The sequence below is a fragment of the Aegilops tauschii genome, chromosome 4, assembly GCF_002575655.3.
Source record: "Aegilops tauschii subsp. strangulata cultivar AL8/78 chromosome 4, Aet v6.0, whole genome shotgun sequence".
NCBI classification, from domain to species: Eukaryota; Viridiplantae; Streptophyta; class Magnoliopsida; order Poales; family Poaceae; genus Aegilops; species Aegilops tauschii.
The window spans coordinates 463,894,838-463,914,004 of record NC_053038.3 but is presented as its reverse complement, the minus strand read 5'-3'; the positions used below and the strand labels follow the sequence as shown (position 1 = coordinate 463,914,004).

Below are 19,167 nucleotides of genomic sequence, written 5' to 3'. Positions count from 1 at the left end.
TTTAGCAGTAGCGTCTGTTTGGTCGCCCACGCTACTGGTATGTACCAGTAGCACCGGCCAAAACGGGCGCTACTGCTACTGAATAGCAGCCGCGCTGGTTGGCGTGGGCCGCGCTGCTGTTTAGCGGGCCGCCGGGCCCAAAAGGGCAGACCACTTAGCTGTAGCATGTGATGTGCGCCAGCGCTATAGCAAGTGGGCTTAGCAGTAGCGCTGGCCATTACCCGCGCTACTGTTAAGCCCACTCCCTCCCCCGCGCGCCCCCGGCCTGCTCGCACCCCCTGGCCTCATCACTCAGCTCACTCACACACTCCACACTCCTCCCTCAATCCCCCGCGCGCCGCCGTCGACCCCCGCACGCTGCCGTCCCCCGCGCCGGCCCTCCTCCCTGCGCCGGCTTCCCTCGCCCGCGCCGGCCCTCCTCCCCGCCGGCTGCCCTCCCCCGGGTCGGCCTCCTCCCCCGCCGGCCGCCTCGGCCGCCGCGCCGGCTCTCCTCCCCCCCCCCCCCCCCCCCCGCGCCGGCCTTCTTTCACCGAGAGGTACATCCTCCTCCCTCCTTCCTCCTCCTCCCTAGTTTCTTTTGAACCCTAGCAAGTTAAAAAATTTAGGTTTTTAATCTTAGTTGTTTAATCATAGGAAAATGTAGTATGAAACCTAGCTAGTTAATCTTAGGATAATGTAGTATGAATCTTAGGATAATGTAGATTTTTAATCTTAGTTATTTAATCTTAGGTCTTTAATCTTAGTTCTTTAATCTTAGGATAATGTAGTATGAATCTTAGGATAATGTAGGTTTTTAATCTTAGTTGTTTAATCTTAGGTGTTTAATCTTAGTTGTTTAATCTTGGGATAATGTAGTATGAACCCTAGCTAGTTAATCTTAGGATAATGTAGTATGAATCTTAGGATAATGTAGTATGAAGCCTAGCTAGTTAATCTTAGGATCATATTTTGAACTATCACATTTGTTGTTATTTTTTTAGTAAAAACAATTATTCCTGTTATATGCAAATTTGAAGTGGATATATGTCATATTTCGAACATGTCACAATCTTAGTTGTTTAACCGAGTGGCCTATGTTTTGCCAGAAATGTCGATTCATTTACGTTCTGGCAAATTTCAGGCACTCGATATGTCCGGCTTTTAGCAAAGGTCATGCCGAATTTAGCTAACTGTTTATTAATTTTGTTTTCATAATTAAGCATTTTGTTATCGACGTCGATGATGCCTATCCCGCATCCTCGTCGTTGACTCGGCGGAGGACTCCTGCTTGAGCTGAGGGGCCATGTCCGGGACTGGGCTCCGCCGGGCTGGTACTGGGTTGTGCTACCTTCTGGTGAGCGCAGCTTAATGAGGACCCAGCCCGTCGTCGACCCGGAGCTTCTTTGGTGGCGGTCACGTGGGCCTGCATCGGTGCAGAGGCTTGAGTCCCCCACGCAGGTGGTACAGCACCATGTCACGGAGGAGGACGCACACGTCCAGTGCTACATGGTTGCGTTGGCGGACGGCAGGTTCTCCAATACCTGGCAGATTCTTTGGGGATCTCACCGGAGCTATGATCCGGTGATGGTTCCTTCTCTTTGGGTGTCCACCGCGGCCCACTGAACCTAGAGGAGCTATTATTCGAGATGTATTAGTGATATTATATGATGATCTTTGCTACAAACTACTATATATGTATTCGATGATGGATTATTAATTACCTATTAGTTATTTGCTTATTGAATGCAAAAGATGAGCGCGGTTTGTGCTACAAACTACTATATATGTATTCGATGATGGATTATATGATGATCTTTGCTACAAACTAGGTTCGATGATGATCTTTGCTACAAACTACTACAAACTAAAAAATTTAGGTGTTTTAGTTGTTATATGATGATCTTTGCTACATACTACTATATATGTATTCGATGATGGATTATTAATCACCTATTAGAAAATGTCTGACAACGAAAGGGAATTCGCTATGTGCGAGTACTGCGAAGATGAGCGCGGTCTGTGCGACATGCCTCACCTGGTAGAAGGTCGGCGCTTCAGCATCAAGCTCCAAGAGACCTTCGATGTTAAAACGGTATGCAACGAGACAAGTGTTTTTTGTTATTTTTTGCACGACTTCTCTGCTTCTTCAACATGTAATTTCCGTCTTTTACAATTCGACTAGCTTATCCCATGCCATGCAAGACGCTATGTCTTGGAGAAGATGGGTTTTGAAGATCATGAAAGCATGGAGACAAAGATAATTCAACTAAGGACCCATCATGGTTATGATTTTGCTGTAAATCTATACAATTATGTGAACTCATCCAATTTTGGTTGCCTGAATTGGGAAGCCCTTTGCAAGGCGTATGATTTTCATGAGGGTATGCTTCTCACCTTCGATCTTGGTGATCCTAACATCGACGAAAAGAATATGACCATTTGGGTCCTTGTTGACACGCTTCCAGTTCTACCGCTGTGTGAGTTTCTCAAACATATTTATTAAGTAATTTATATTGTTTATTTCAAAATATTTGACAACTTATTTCCATTGACAACTTATTTTCATTCTTCAAAAAATGTACGGAAAATGGTAGACAGAACCTACTACTACAATGATGAAGCACAATTAACTTATAAGGAGAACGATGGTCTTATCGCATTTTTTACTAATCTTGAGAATTACAATAGCTATTATCAAACTCCTCCACATTATGGTCAATATGTGCCACTAGTGCACATGTTGAACTACAGTAACATCAATGGAGATAGCATGGTAAGATTTTCTACTATTACGACATCCGTGCGTCTTTTGCATAAATTTTTCTAAAACTAAACTACATTGCTAACCACAAAGTTATTACTGTGTTTTTGAACAGAAAATCCCGATGGATTGTGTGCCTCATCTGATGTTGCCGAGAGGTCGCGTTGATGTTATGAGCTTACGACCACCACGACCAGGTCAGCCGCAGTATCCACATCACTCCTGTCCATACCGGATTTCTAAAAGCGAGGAAGCCATTATAATAAATGATTTCAAAAAATGTTTATACCATCGTAGAGAGCTACTTGGAAGCAACATTGTGTGTAGGCCAAGACTTGGAGATAGGATGATCTCCGTTCTTTATTATGGAGAGTCATTTTTCCTTAATGGAGAGTCAATGCCTATCTTGTTTTATGATATTTTACCTAAGAGAGGGTAGAGTAGGTCCTATAAGAGGAGTAGGTCGTAGCTAGAATGTGTTATTATGTGCTACAATGTGTTAGAGTTGATGATGATGAGGAGGAGTTGTGATTATGACTAGTGACCAACTTGTTATATGATGTCTCATTGACGAACATTGTTTGGTGGTGATGACAAGTGGTAATGAATATGCTATTTAAACAAACTAGTTCATGATGAGTTGTTATTGTATAAAAGATATATCTGTTTAAACATGTACAGCGCCAAAATGCGAAAAAAAACATAAATTTTAGCAGTGGCGCGGGCCAAAATATTACCAGTAGCGCTTTCCAGTGCTGCGCTACTAGTATCTGAACTTACCAGTAGCATTGGCCTAAACAAGCGCTACTGCTACAAAATAGCTGTAGCGCCGTAGCAGTAGCGCTGGCGCCCACCCTACTGGTAGCTCAAAAACCAGTGCTAGTTGTAAGGTTTTCCCTAGTAGTGCAAGATGATCATTACCCCTGATAGCACTTCTATCTTTTCTTGCCAGTTGTTCGTTCTACCGTTATGTCGCGCCACCTACCACTTGTTTATCAATCCTCCCTTATTGCCATGTCAAGCCTCTAACCCACCTTCCTAGCAAACCGTTGTTTGGCTATGTTACCTCTTTTGCTCAGCCCCTCTTACAGCGTTGCTAGTTGCAGGTGCAATGCAGGTTGTTCCATGTTGGAACATGGATATGTTGGGATATCACAATATCTCTTATTTAATTAATGCATCTATATACTTGGCAAAGGGTGGAAGGCTTGGCCTTTTGCTTGGTGTTTTGTTCCACTCTTGCCGCCTTAGTTTCCGTCATACCGGTGTTATGTTCCTTGAATTTTGCGTCCCTAACACGATGAGGGTTTATGGGCCCCTCTTGACAGTTTGCTTTGAATAGAACTCTTCCAGCAAGGCCCAACATTGGTTTTACCATTTGCCTAATAACAACTAAACTTTTGCACAGGGAGTAATTAACCCGAGGATTCTTAATCAACCCCCCGGGCCAGTGCTCCTCATGAGTGTTGGTCCAAACTGGTAATAGCCGGGGCCACCAACGGGTGTGTCAGCCGGAAACTTAGCCAATTCGACCGTGGCCTGAGACGAGATACGCGCGGCTCCTATCGGGGTGTCGGCACGTCGGGAGGTCTTGCTGGACTAGTTTTACCATTTTCTAAATGTCTTGTGCACCAGGATTCCGAGTCTGATCGGAGGGTCCCGCGATGGAGGATTGTGTCCACGGATCGTGAGCTTGTCATGGGCTAAGTTGGGACACCCCTGCAGGGTTTAAACTTTCGAGAGCCATGCCCGCGGTTATGTGGCAGATGGGAGTTTTTAATATCCGGTTGTAGAGAACTTGACACTTGACTTAATTAAAATGCACCAACCGCGTGTGTAACTGTGATAGTCTCTTTTCGACGAGGTTCGGGAAGTGAACACAGTTTGGTTATGTTTGAATGTAAGTAGTTCAGGATCACTTCTTGATCACTTCTAGCTTACGTCCGTTGCGTAGTTTCTCATCTTATTCTTGTACTCGTAAGTTTAGCCACCATACTTCCTTAGCGCTTGCTGCAACTCCACCATATACCCATACTTTTCCTATGAGATTAAATAGTCTTGCTATCGCGGGTTTTGAGATTGCCGAGTCCTCGTGTCTCGCAGATACTACAAACATAGTTGCAGGTACCAACGAGACTAATGCAGGTGATGCCACTGAACTCAAGTGGGAGTTCGACAAAGACCTTGGCCGTTACTATGTTTCCTTCCCGTATGATCAGTAGTGGTGCCCAGTAGGGTCGACCGAGACTTAGCTTGGGTGGTTGTCTTTTATTCATTTGATTTCGTCCGTAGCCGGACTTTTTGTTCATCTCGAATGATTTTATAACTTGATGATATTTGTGTGACATTGTGGCGATTTTAAGCCAAAGCTTGTATTCTATCTATTCAGTACATGAGATGAGCAAAGATACAACCACTCTTGTGACCATACCAATATGCACTTATACCCCAAGTTATGCCTCGACACGTATGGAGTATAGTCGCATATTGGGTGTTGCAGTGCAGCACCCTCAGGTCATCCAGATGCATGAGGGGTTGCTCCACATCCGCGATGTGCACGGTCCCAAAGGGACAGGAACTATGGAGGCTAGGCTCGAAGCTATGGAGCAGGACGTCTTCCGGTGCAAGGGGATGGTGGAGCTTGGACTCAATGCTAATCACCTCACAATCACGGACCTCTCCCGTGATCTCAAGGTGGATGGCAAGCCCATGAAGGACATCGTCTTCACCCTCAACGAGCAAATCAACTTCCTCCAAAGCCGGATCTATGATCTCCAAAACCAAGTTTCTAATATGAGGCGAGGTTTAAAGGTATGAGTTTGGCTGCTAGTTGCAGGACCCGTGAGGCTCACTCCTCCTCTTATGATGGTGGACCACTGCCATGGAAATCCGAGGACAAGATCTCTTCACCACCACCTTCTTCTTCACCACCAAAGGAGAATTAAGTATCGGGTATGGGCACTCCCCTTGGCTTCCGCCAAGCTTGGGGGATGTGCCCCAGTATCGTATCATCCCACTATCCTTTTGCCTTTACTTATTTTAGTTTGATATTTTTCTTTAGATGAATAAAAGTTTAGTTCGATCCTTTCTTCTTTGAGAGTTTACTTAGTGACCTATCCTTGTAATCGTGTGCAGGATATATAATAAAGTTTAGTTTGAGTTTTTGCTTTCTTTACTTTCATGTTGCAAATAAAAGAAAAGAAATAAGGAATAAGAAAAAGATAAACAAAATAAATAAAAGAAAGGAAATAATTCAAGAAGATCATATACTAATCTTATGGTAGGTGATGACACCACATAAGGAAAAGTATAAGTGAAATTTTTTATTAGAGATTGACAAACATAGCATTAGTCAATGACGCAACTCATGAAAGAATTAATAAGGGAAGAGAAGATTCAAATATAAATATACTATCCTAGAAATCTTTTGTGATTGTGAGCCCTCATCAAAATATTATATGCCAAAATTGTTGTTGTTGGACAAGGAAGACAACTTAATGGTTTATGTTTGTTTATATTCACATAAAAGTCATATTGTCATAGATCCTTTAACATGTGGTGCTTGCCCCTATCTTTGCTAGCCAAAAATTCCGCACTAAGTAGAGATACTACTTGTGCATCGAAAAACCCTCAAACCCAAATCTTATTTTCAAGTGTCCACCATACCTACCTAGGGATTGAGCAAGATCCCTCAAGTAAGTTGTCATCGGTGCAAAAAGGCAATAAAAATTGCTTCTAAAAGTGCGAGATCATTTAGTGTAAGAGAAAATTGAGCGTTGCACGAACTTGTGATGGTGAAGAATAAAAGCGATAGACTGCATAATAAAGGTCGCTATCACAAGGAGCAATGTAACGTGACGTTCTTTTGCACTAAGGGGTTGAGAATACAAACAAATAAGCGCATGGCAACCTCTGCTTCCCTCTGCGAAGGGCCTATCTTTTACTTTTATGTATTTACGTTTATGCAAAGAGTCAAAGTTTTCCTTCTATTCCTGTTTTTATTTTTCTCCTTTGGCAAGCATCATGTGGTGAGGAAAGATCTATGCACATATGTCCAGTTGAATATAGATAGCATGAGTTATTATGGTTGACATCACCCTTGAGGTGAATACGTTGGGCGGCGAAAGTATAATCCCCTATCTTTCTATATGTCCGGTTGAAACGTTTTGCTCATGTGTACGCGGTGAGTGTGAACAATCTTAGAAGACTATATGATGGTTGAGTATGTGGACTTGCGTAAAGGCTCCGATACGCGACCCTTCCTGAAAAGATGATGAATTGTAGTTGCAAAGTTGACTGAGAACATAGTTTGTTGGTTTCTAATAGAGTTTTTGCTTTATACTTCAATAGTGTGATGAATTGTCACTTATTCATGAGAAGTCTATGATAAAAGTTCTTTGATAAAAGTTTTATGTTTAAGTTTGTTGTTGTTATAATAATGAACATGATGCTTCTATGTCCGTATTTTGTTTTTATCGACACATCTCTCTCTAAGCATGTGGACATGTTTTTCGATTTCGGTTTTGGCTTGAGGACAAGCGAGGTCTAAGCTTGGGGGAGCTGATACATCCATTTTGCATCATGTTTTCTTACTGTTATTTATAATGTTTTTATCCATAATAATGCTTTTTGGATTAATTCTAATGCCTTTTCTCTCATAATATGCAAGGTATACACAAAGAGGGAGAATTCCGGCAGCTGGAAATCTGGACCTGCAAAACCTACGTGAGGCCACCTATTCCGCACAACTCCAAACAAGCTGAAACTTCACGGAGATTTTTTACCAAATATATGAGGAATATTGGAGCAAATAACTACCAGAGGGGGCCCACCAGGTGGGCACAACCCACCTGGGCGTGCCCGGGAGCCCAGGCGCGCCCTGGTGGGTTGTGCTCACCTAGGCCGACCTCCGGTGCCCATCTTCTGGTATATAAGTCATTTTGACCTAGAAAAAATCAGGAGAGGACTTTCGGGACGGAGCGCCGCAGTATCGAGGCGGAACTTGGGCAGGAGCACTTTTGCCCTCCGGCGGAGCGATTCCGCCAGGGGAACTTCCCTCCTGGAGAGGGAAATCATCGTCATCATCATCACCAACAACTCTCCCATCTTGGGGAGGGCAATCTCCATCAACATCTTCAACAGCACCATCTCATCTCAAAACCTAGTTCATCTCTTGTATTCAATCTTGTTACCAGAACTATAGATTGGTGCTTGTGGGTGACTAGTAGTGTTGATTACATCTTGTAGTTGATTACTATATGGTTTATTTGGTGGAAGATTATATGTTTAGATCCAATATGCTATTTAATACCCCTCTGATCTTGAGCATGATTATCATTTGTGAGTAGTTACTTTTGTTCTTGAAGTAACGGGAGAAATCATGTTGCAAGTAATCATGTGAACTTAATATGTGTTCGATATTTTGATAGTATGTATGTTCTGATTTCCTTACTGGTGTCATGTGAACGTCAACTACATGAAACTTCACCATATTTGGGCCTAAGGGAATGCATTGTGGAGTAGCAATTAGATGATAGGTTGCGAGAGTGACAGAAGCTTAAACCCCAGTTTATGCGCTATTCCGTAAGGGACCGATTGGATCCAAAAGTTTAATGCTATTGTTAGAATTTATTCTTAATACTTTTCTCGTATTTGCGGATGCTTGTGGGAGGGTTAATCATAAGTAGGAGGTTTGTTCAAGTAAGAATATCACCTAAGCACCGGTCCACCCACATATCAAATTATCAAAGTCCCGAACACGAATTAAACCAACATGATGAAAGTGACTAGATGAAATTCCCGTGTGCCCTCAGAAACACTTTACTTATCATTAGAGACCATTTTGGCCTGTCCTTTGCCTCAAAAGGATTGGTCTACCTTGCTGCACTTTTGTTACTACTATCGTTACTTGCTCGTTACAAATTATCTTGATATCAAATTACTCTACTACTTACAATTTCAGCACTTGCAGACATTACCTTAGTGAAAACCACTTGTCATTTCCTTGTTGAGTTCGACACTCTTACTTATCGAAAAGAGCTACAATTGATCCCCTATACTTGTGGGTCATCAAGGTGGCACATGCAAATTTACTTAGAACATCAGGGTAATACCGCATATAGGTAGGTATGGTGGACTCATATGGAATAACTTGGGTTTCAGGATTTTGATGCATAAGCAGTATTCCCGCTTAGTATAGGCGAAGGCTAGCAAATAGGTTGTGAAGCGGCCATCTAGAGAGCGATAACGGTCATAAACATGCTTTATGCATAAGTAACACTAGCAAAATATGCCCGTGCGTTGCACCGGGAGAAAAAAAGTACCCTTGCACTCATCTGTTTTAGACCATCATCAACTGCCCGGATGAATATAGCATGTATTGCAATGGGAGCCACACCCTCCTAAAAATCACATCACACAAGACATGAGAATCATAGTCGACGAAGCTTCGACATAGATTCCTGTCGTCTGCTTGAGGCGGTGAGGTCAGGGTTTCTTGTCATGTTGCGAGTTTGATGTCAAGTACTTCAGATCTATGCAAGGGTTCAACGGTGACGACTGCGACTCAAGGACACTGGTCTTTAGGAGCACGTGCATGAAGACTTCCCAGCTGTCATGGACAAGGTAAAGCCGGCTCCAGTAGGGAGCGACGGTAACAGCTCGTTCTAGCAGCAGTAGTGGTTATTCGGTGATCTCAGAATCTCATTGTAATTTTAATTTTTTAGATGCCTTGTACTTTCGGCAAAATCTAGTCTTTTCACAAGAAAGATCATAAGTAAAATGCAATCGTAAGAAATTTAAAATGAAAATGATATACACAAATTATTAAATGTTTATTCCACAATACAAATTTTAGAAAATTTAATTAGGTGTACTATGTTAACTCTTTAACTTGACCGATCTTGTATTAAGGCATGGTTTTAACATTTGACGGATGACCATTTTTTAATACAACATCCATTAATTATGTTTGTGCTTACAAATATCAAAGTGAAGCAATTAGCAGTTAGGTAACGTGCAACCAGAGTATAGATTGGCTGAAATTGTCTCCACTATCTAGAGCTTATTAACTTGACATACTGCAAATTTCTAAAAGAAAGTAAGGCTAAAAACCAAGCACAGTTTCAAAATTCTATAGAGGAGGCCTGATTGTGGAGGGGGACTGCGCTACAGTTGGCAAGGAACTACAGAATCGCAAGATAAGCAAGTCGACCTATTTAGGAGTACTGGAGGATGTAAAGAGAGCTATGAACGCTTTTGACAGCACTGAAATCATGATTGTCAGGCGCTTAGGCAACAAGCTAGCTCATGAGATTGCTGCAACAACGAGAAGCTCCGGGGATCACCTAATGATTGCTAGCGTGCATGAAAATGCTAGGCACATCATGGTTGATGAATGTACTCCTACCATTGCATGATTAGTATGCATGGTTCTCAAAAAAAATATTAAAAAAAAACGAGGACAGTTTGCCACATAGTACAGTTTGGTAATGCAAAAGTAATTTTGTACTGCTGTCGTGGGAGAGATATTTTATAATGTGTCGCATCTCCTCAGTTGTTCTTTCTTCCTCCCAGCGCCGCTCCTCCATCTTCCTCAGTCCTGCTGCTTCACACCCAGCGGCATCTTCTTCCTCATCGGTTGGGTCATCTTACTCATTCCATTCTCCTCCTCAGCACCTCATCTTCTTCCTCCTCGGTTGGGTGATATTTTTGTTCCCATAGGGATTAACGGACCCACTCCTCACCCTTGCGATCGATCCGAAGCTGCTTATTGATTTTAACTCGCAGCCTTATTTAAATTCTATGACCATTTCTACGTTAAGGAGTGTCAAAAGAGATGCTTATTGTAGATAACATGAGCAGTCAATAACTGTTTTTATCTAACTGAAAACATCAGGTAGAGAATCTTGTGTGAATAAAATCAATATTTCATAATTCAGAAACGGACGATGAACTACTCATAGATTAAAGCATCACTAATTCGAATTTTAAACCGAGCCTAGACTACCAGTGTGCCACTTGATGTTGGTTGTGTTGCCAAAGTTACAGCAGAATTGCTGCTAAATTGGTAGTGCACACAAACAATGTCCATAGTTGCTGCTAAATTGGTAATCCACACAAACAAAGTCCATCAACCTTGTACCATATTCAGCTGTAGATTGTAACAGAACCTACTACCAAACCATAAGCGATCAGTCATCTAATCCATACAACTTAGTCTAAAATGATAAGAGTAATGGTAAGTACAACTGCTGGGAGCTGTGATTTATTGTTGCATACTGACATTGTACATGAACATTTTACAAATACTTAATATATGAACATGAACGTTATATATATCTAGATATCTACATGGGAGCATTTCAGCAAAATCATGGCGAGCATTAGTGTCGCACAAACCTGCAACTTCCTAGATTTCCATGTCTTACAGATGGTGGTGGGCAGCAGCAGCAGCATGTCACTCCGTAGCTTGGGGGCCTGGTCATGGACGACCCTGTTGGCGGTGGGGGTAACAGGGCAGCGGCCAGCAGCACGTATGTAAGCCTGTACCTTTGCATCAAGGCGTCTCCCATGTCAACCCCAGCTACAAATTTTACATAGTTGGGAGCGGGTAGTGGAGGCTTACTCACATTAAACGGAAGGAGGAGAGAGGACGCTGAATCTTGATGATGGGTGGCTGGGACCGAGGACGCCCCTGGAGACACGAGGACACGCAACAGCACGGTATCTCCATCGTGAATTCGTGATGACGTACGTCACTTGGTTCCTCAAGGCCTCACGCCATGGAAAGAAGGCAGGGAGGAGATGGAGCTCCCGAAGGGCGACGGCGACCCGAGATCCCTCGCGCCCGCTGGGGGAGCAGGAGGCTGCAGATCGAGGAGGCTGGGGGTGGCGGATGGCCCGGGTTGGAGAGGATCTCAGGGAGAGATGAGACCCCGGGGCGGGGAGAGCCGGCGACGGTAGGCGGTCCGGCAGGGCGCGGGGGACCGACGGCGTGCACCCACGGGGGCGGGCCGGCGGCGCGTGGTGAGGCAGGGTCGTGCGCGGCGTCGACTGTAACCGGCGGTGGAAGGCCACGGGTGTGGGGGCACGTGGGGTAGGGGTAGGCGCGCCGGCTGGATGGGCGGCGGTGGCACGCAGCGGCCGGTGGCGCACGGTGATACGGGGTGTGGCGTTGCAGGAGGTGGCTGCGCACGGTGATGCAGGGTGTGGCGTTGCAGGAGGTGGCAGCGCTAGGGAGGTGGAGATGGGATCGAGGGAGTCAGGATCGTGCTGGTGTTTTTTTTGTTCATACATACCGGTTCTGATTTACTTAACATGAGGATTGCGGGTTGAATAATAAAAAACAACAGGGTCTTTTTAGCAAAAGTGCGACGACGGTGAGCAAGCGGGCAGAAGCGATAATCGCTTTATTATTAGAGAAAGATTGGATACTAGCATGATTAGGATATTGATGACCCGCAAGTATAGGGATCAATTGTAGCTCTTTTCGATAAGTAAGAGTGTCGAATCCAACGAGGAGCAGAAGGAAATGACAAGTGGTTTTCAGTGAGGTAATGTGTGTAAATGCGAAAATTGTAAGTAACAAAGTAGTTTGATAGCAAGATATTTTGTAACGAGCAAGTAATGATAATAGTAACAAAAGTTCAGGAAGGTAGCCCAATCCTTTTGAGGCAAAGGACATGCCAAAACGGTCTTTTATAGTAAGAAAAACGTTCTTGAGGGTACACGGGAATTTCATGTAGTCACTTTCATCATGTTGATTCGATTCGTGTGCCCTCAAGAACTTGGGGTATAAGTGCATATTGGTATGGTCACAAGAGTGGTTGTATCTTTGCTCATCTCATGTATCTTGGGTCTTTTATACTTTGATAATTTGTTATGTGGGTGGACCGGTGCTTAGGTGTTGTTCTTACTTGAACAAACCTCCTACTTATGATTAATCCCCTCACAAGCATCCGCAACTATGAGAAAAGTATTAAGGATAAATCCTAACCATAGCATTAAACTTTTGGATCCAATCGGTCTCTTATGGAATAGCGCATAAACTAGGGTTTAAGATTCTGTACTCTCGCAGCCCATCATCTAACAACTACTCCACAATGCATTCTCATAGGCCCAAATATGGTGAAGTGTCATGTAGTCGACGTTCACATGACACCACTAAGGAAATCATAACATACATAATATCAAAATATCAAACACATATCTAGTTCACATGATTACTTGCAACGTGATTTTTCCTGTTGATACGTCTCCATCGTATCTATAATTTTTGATTGTTTCATGCCAATATTATACAACTTTTACATACTGTTGGTAACTTTTTATATGATTTATTGGACTAACCTATTGATCCAGTGCCCAGTGCCAATTCCTGTTTTCTGCATGTTTTTTTTGTCGCAGAGTATCCATATCAAACGAAGTCCAAATGCAATAAAATTTCACGGAGAATTATTTTGGAAAATATGTGATTTTTGGGAGTTGGAATCACCGCAAACGGAGGCCCACAGAGCCCATAAGACACCAGGGCGCGCCAGAGGCCCCTGGTGCATGGTGGTGGGTTGTGCCCTCCAGGAACTTCGGTTGGAGCTCTACTTCGGGCGCAAGGAAGCTTATATCCGAAAAAAATCGTGTTAAAATCTCAGCGCAATCGGAGTTACAGATCTCCCAAAATATAAGAAACGGTTTTCGGCTAGATCTGGGGAGCGCGAAACAGAAGAGAACATAGAGGGAGATCCAATCACGGAGGGGCTCCCGCCCCTCCGCCGCCATGGAGACCAAGGACCAGAGGGGGAACGCTCCTCCCATCTAGGGGGAGGCCAAGGAAGAAGGAGAAGGAGGGGGGCTCTCTCCCCCTCGCTTCCGGTGGCGCCGGAGTGCACCCGGGCAAGGATCGGGACGGCGATCTACATCAACAATCTTGCTACCGTTAACACCAACTTTCTCCCCCTCTATGCAGCGGTGTAACACCTCTTCTCCCTGTTGTAATCTCTACTTAAACATGGTGCTCAACTCCATATATTATTTCCCAATTATCTATGGTTATCCTATGATGTTTGAGTAGATCCGTTTCGTCCTGTGGATTAATCGTGATCTTGGTTGGTATGATTGTATATTTTATTTATGGTGCTATCCTACGGTGCCCTCCATTCTCACGCAAACGTGAGGGGCCCCCGCTGTAGGGTGTTGCAATATGTTCATGGTTCGCTTATGGTGGGTTGCGAGAGTGATAGAAGTTTAAACCCGAGTAAGTGGGGTATGACGTATGGGAGTAAAGAGGACTTGATACTTAATGCTATGGTTGGGTTTCACGACCTTAATGATCTTTAGTAGTTGCGGATGCTTGCTAGGGGTCCAATCATAAGTGCATATGATCCAAGTAGAGAAAGTATGTTAGCTCATGCCTCTCCCTCAGATAAAATTGCAGGAATGATTACCGGTACTTGTTATAGATTCCTAGGGACAAATAACTTTCTTGTTGACGCAAACCCTTTTACTAAATACCTAACTCTTATTATCTTGCAAAGTACTTCTAGTTTTATTCTTGCAAAGTAGTTCTAGCATCACACCTACAAAATAGTTTCATACTTGTTTCCGATAAAGCAAACGCCAAGTGTGCGTAGAGTTGTATTGGTGGTCGATAGAACTTGAGGGAGTATTTGTTCTGCCTTTAGCTCCTCGTTGGGTTCGACACTCTTATTTATTGAAGAAGGATACAAATGATCCCCTATACTTGTGGGTTATCAAGACCTTTTTCTGGTGCCGTTACCGGGGAGCAATAGCGTGGGGGTGAATATTCTCGCGTGTGCTTGTTTGCTTTATCACTAAGTAGTTTTTATTTTCTGTTCTAAGTTGTTCTCTATCTTTAGTTATGGATATGGAACACGAAACACAAAAAAAATTAGTGGTACTTGCTACTCATGGAGATGGGGAACCTCCTAAAACCCTCGATGCTTGTTATGTGAAAAATATTATGCACTACTTTGATAATCCTGAGAAAACCCCATTCAACTATATATTGGGAGTAACGTTGGATCAACGTGAATACTTTAGGGATCATCGCTTGACACAAAAAGGGAAACTTTTATGGGATGAAATTTATATGTTGCATTGGTATGGTTGGGATCTATGCTTGAGACATGATTATACTTGCTGCTCTAGAATGAATGCTCCACACCTTCCTATTTCATGCAAAATTAATGATAATGAAACCTTAGCTTCTTAAGCTAATGGTATATATGATTACTATGATGTGGAACGAATAGAAGAATTTGTTGCTCTTAAGGGTGCATATGAAATTGAATCTTTGTTTGAAAAGTTTGAACATTTTGATGATTCAGTTTATAGACCTGAAAATCTTGCTATCCTTAAATGTTGCTATGATAATTATAAATACAATTACGATATTGATGTATTTATTCAGAATAACTCCGCTGTCCAAGAAACAACTAATATTTTGCAGGAGTCTATGGAAGAAGAAAATGATGAAACTGTGAGCTCATTGGATGAAAAAGATGAGGAGGAAAGCGAAGAACAAAAGGAGTAAGAGCGGATTGATCACCCGTGCCCACCTTCTAATGAGAGTAACTATTTATCCCATACATTGTTTAATGTCCCTTCGTTCTTACCGAGTGATGAATGCTATGATAATTGCTATGATCCCATTGATTCGTTTGAAATATCTCTTTTTGATGAACTTGATGATTGCTATGCTTGTGGCCATGATGCCAATTTAAATTATGCTTATGGAGATGAACTTCCTATTGTCCCTTATATTAAGAATAACATTGTTGCTATTGCACCCACACATGATAGTCCTATTATCTTTTTGAATTCTCCAAAATACACTATATTGGAAAAGTTTGCACTTATTAAGGATTACATTGATGGGTTGCGTTCTACCACTACACATGATAACTTTGATGAGTATAATATGCATGTGCTTGCTGCTCCTACTTGCAATTATTATGAGAGAGGAACTACATCTCGACCCCTCTATGTTTCCAACATGATAAAATTGCAAGAAACTACTTATGCTATGTATTGGCCTTTACTGGGTGTTCATGAATTGTTCTTGTATGACATGCCGATGCACAGGAAGAGAGCTAGACTTCGTCATTGCATGATATATGTTGCTTTGTGCTCACTACTAAATGTTAAATCATTGTTAATTAAAATTGGCTTTGATATACCTTGGGATCCGGGTGGATCCATTACTAGAGCACTTTATGCCTAGCTTAATGGATTTAAAGAAAGCGCTGCCAGGGAGACAACCCGGAAGTTTTAGAGAGTCATTTATTTCTGTTGAGTGCTTTTATAAAGTTTAAAAACAGAAAAATATAGAGAGGAACTTAAAAACTTTTTTCACAAAAGAGAAGCGATTGGAAGTTATGCATTGCGGAAGTGAGGGTCGACCTTGAACACTTGTGTTCATGCTCATAGAAACAATCTAGAATTTTTCATGGAAGTTTCTCACAAAAATAATTATGCCCTTGTACAATTCCATTGTATTGTAAAAATAATGTGCCAAGGTTTGCCTTTAGGATGATTGAATTGCTTGTTGGTTTGTGCGGTGCAAAATAGAAACTTTGACTGTAGTGCTTGATTTTACATTTTTTACTGGGACGTCAAACGGTTCTGAAAGCTTTTGTACTGTCTTTCTATACAAAATGCTTATTTTGTCCTAATTTTCCAGAATTTTTTGAGTTACAGAAGTATGGTGGATGTTCAAATCTTTACAGACTGTCATGTTTTCACAGATTGCTGTTATAGCTTCATGATTTGCATATGTTTGAATTCTTGTTGAAGCCTCCTTGACTTGGGGCCATAGGATTGTGATAGCATACAGTGGGTAATGTTTGTTTATAATTATACAATAATGTTACAGTAGTACATGATGGGATTTCATTGCCATATTCACTAACCCCGCCACTGAAAGTTCGGTTAAGTTTTGTGTGGATGAAGTGTTCGAAGATCGAGGAGGTCTCGATGTGAGGAGAAGGAGGAGAGGCAAGAGCTCAATCTTGGGGATGCCCAAGGCACCCCAAGTAAATATTCAAGGAGACTCAAGCGTCTAAGCTTGGGGATGCCCCGGAAGGCATCCCATCTTTCTTCAACAAGTATCGGTTTTTGGATTCGTTTCGCTCATGTGATATGTGCAAATCTTGGAGCGTATTTTGTGTTTATTTTTCACTTTTCATCTATGCACCATGCTGGTATGAAATAGTACATGGTTGATTTATATAATGCTCATTGCACTTCACTTATATCTTTTGAGTGTGGCTTTATAGAATGCTTCGTGTGCTTCACTTATATGATTTGAAGTTTGGATTGCCTGTTTCTCTTCACATAGAAAACCATTATTTAAAGAATGCTCTTTTGCTTCACTTGTATTTATTAGAGCATGATCTTTTATAGAAAGAATTAAACTCTCATGCTTCACTTATATCTATTTAGAGAGTCAACGGGAATTGGTGAATTGCATGGTTAGTTATAAAATCCTACATAAAACTTATTGATCACTGAATATGATATGTTTGATTCCTTGCAATAGTTTTGCGATATAGAGATGGAATATGTGGGAGGTACTAGTAAACGGTTGTGGTTAGTAAGAATATTGGTGTTAAGGTTTGTGATTCCCGAAGCATGCACGTATAGTCTCTCGTTATTCTATGAAGTTGGAGCATGATTTATTATTGATTGTCTTCCTTATGAGTGGCGGTCGGGAACGAGTGCTGGTCTTTTCCTACAAATCTACCCCCCTAGGGGCTGTTGGGGAACGTAGTAATTTCAAAATTTCCTACGCACACGCAAGATCATGGTGATGCATAGCAACGAGAGGGGAGAGTGTTGTCCACGTACCCACGTAGACCGAAAGCGGAAGCGTTAACACAACGCGGTTGATGTAGTCGTACGTCTTCACGATCCGACCGATCAAGTACTGAACGCACGGCACCTCCGAGTTCAGCACACGTTCAGCTCGATGACGTCCCTCGAACTCCGATCCAGCCGAGTGTTGAGGGAGAGTTTCGTCAGCATGACGGCGTGGTGACGATGATGATGTTCTACCGACGCAGGGCTTCGCCTAAGCACCGCTACGATATTATCGAGGTGGATTATGGTGGAGGGGGGCACCGCACACGGCTAATGTAACATCCCAAATTTTCAATTTGGTATGTTATACATAGATCATCATTGCATATCATGTTTTATTGCATTTTGACAAATCCTCGATAAATCCTAAGCAACTCAAGGACCCTCGGAGAGAGTTGGGGATTTTCTCGAATTTTCATATTTGATTTTCATCAAATAATAAGACGAGGATTTTGGTTTTAATTATTTTCTCTCCGGAAAAATATTTCATTCTAAAAACAAACGAGAGGAGAAAATATGACTTCTCCAAAACAATTGAAATACTGGAGGTAAAATGTTAAAATCATTTATTGGAATTTATTTGGATTTTATTTGCAATTTTTATTGCATTAAAAATATTGCATGTTTTCAAAATATTTTATTTTGTGTTAAAAAAATGTTCACCCTATTCTAGATTTTCTAACTAGATGGGGAAAATTTATTTTATATTTTTCTGACATTTATTTATTTTTCTATGAATTATTTTCCGCGGAACGTTTAAAAAAAAACTGCGCGACGCCCGACCGGGCCGTAGCCCAGCCGAGTGCCGGCCCACCCCGCGCCCCTCTCCTCTCCGCGCACGGGACGCCGCCGCGCCGTGTCCGCCATGGACACGGGAGCCACCCCGCCGCCGGAGCTTGCCCCCTCCTCCAAGCCGAGCTCCCCCCTCCCCCTTTATATACCCCGCACCCCCCCCTCTTCCCTCACCTCGCCCGTCGCCACCGCCGCACTTGCCGCCGCCGCCGCCAGCACGGGAGCCGCCGCCGCCGCCGTTTGCCGCCGCCCCCTCGCCGCCCCTCGCACCCCCGCCGCCCTCGCCCCGAGCCGCCGGAGCCCCGCCGGAGCACGCCCCGTCGAGGTAGCCGCACCTCGCCTCGTTCGTCGCCGGTTTTTGTTTTTAAAAAAACCATTCGTTTAAAAAAAACCCTAGATCGGTTTTTTTTCGGTTTTGTTATTTTACGAGCATTCACCGAACCGTTCGTTTTAACGAACGCGTTCGTCGGTTTTTCTCTGTTAACGAACGTCCGTTCTTTAACCGTTCGTCTGTTTTTCTTTTTCGTCGGATTTTTCTGCGATTATCTCAGATTCGATTTCTGATCGAATCTTCGTTTCTGTTTAACTTCTCGCTCGTTTATCGGAATCAGGCGATTCAAGCGCCTAGAGTTTCGTCTCGAAATTCTCTTTCCGTTTAACCTACTCAAACAAGTTTTTACTACAGTAAAATTTGACCTAGATCCAGATTAGTAAACGAAGCTTGTTTCTTTCGCCGTTTGACTTTCGTTGTTTCTTTC

General features: G+C 42.8%; 1 long non-coding RNA gene across 2 annotated transcripts; it reads right to left on the bottom strand.

Moving 5' to 3' along the window:
• Window positions 1-10,176: 10,176 nt before the first annotated feature.
• Window positions 10,177-12,616, bottom strand: LOC120963092 (uncharacterized). 2 transcript variants are annotated; one of them, XR_005754890.3, is made up of 2 exons: window positions 11,371-12,616; window positions 10,177-11,290 (listed from the first exon to the last, which is right to left on the bottom strand). It is a non-coding gene; the product is annotated as an uncharacterized lncRNA (long non-coding RNA). The 2 variants fall into 2 exon arrangements; XR_005754891.3 differs by having other exon boundaries at window positions 10,177-11,284.
• Window positions 12,617-19,167: the final 6,551 nt, after the last annotated feature.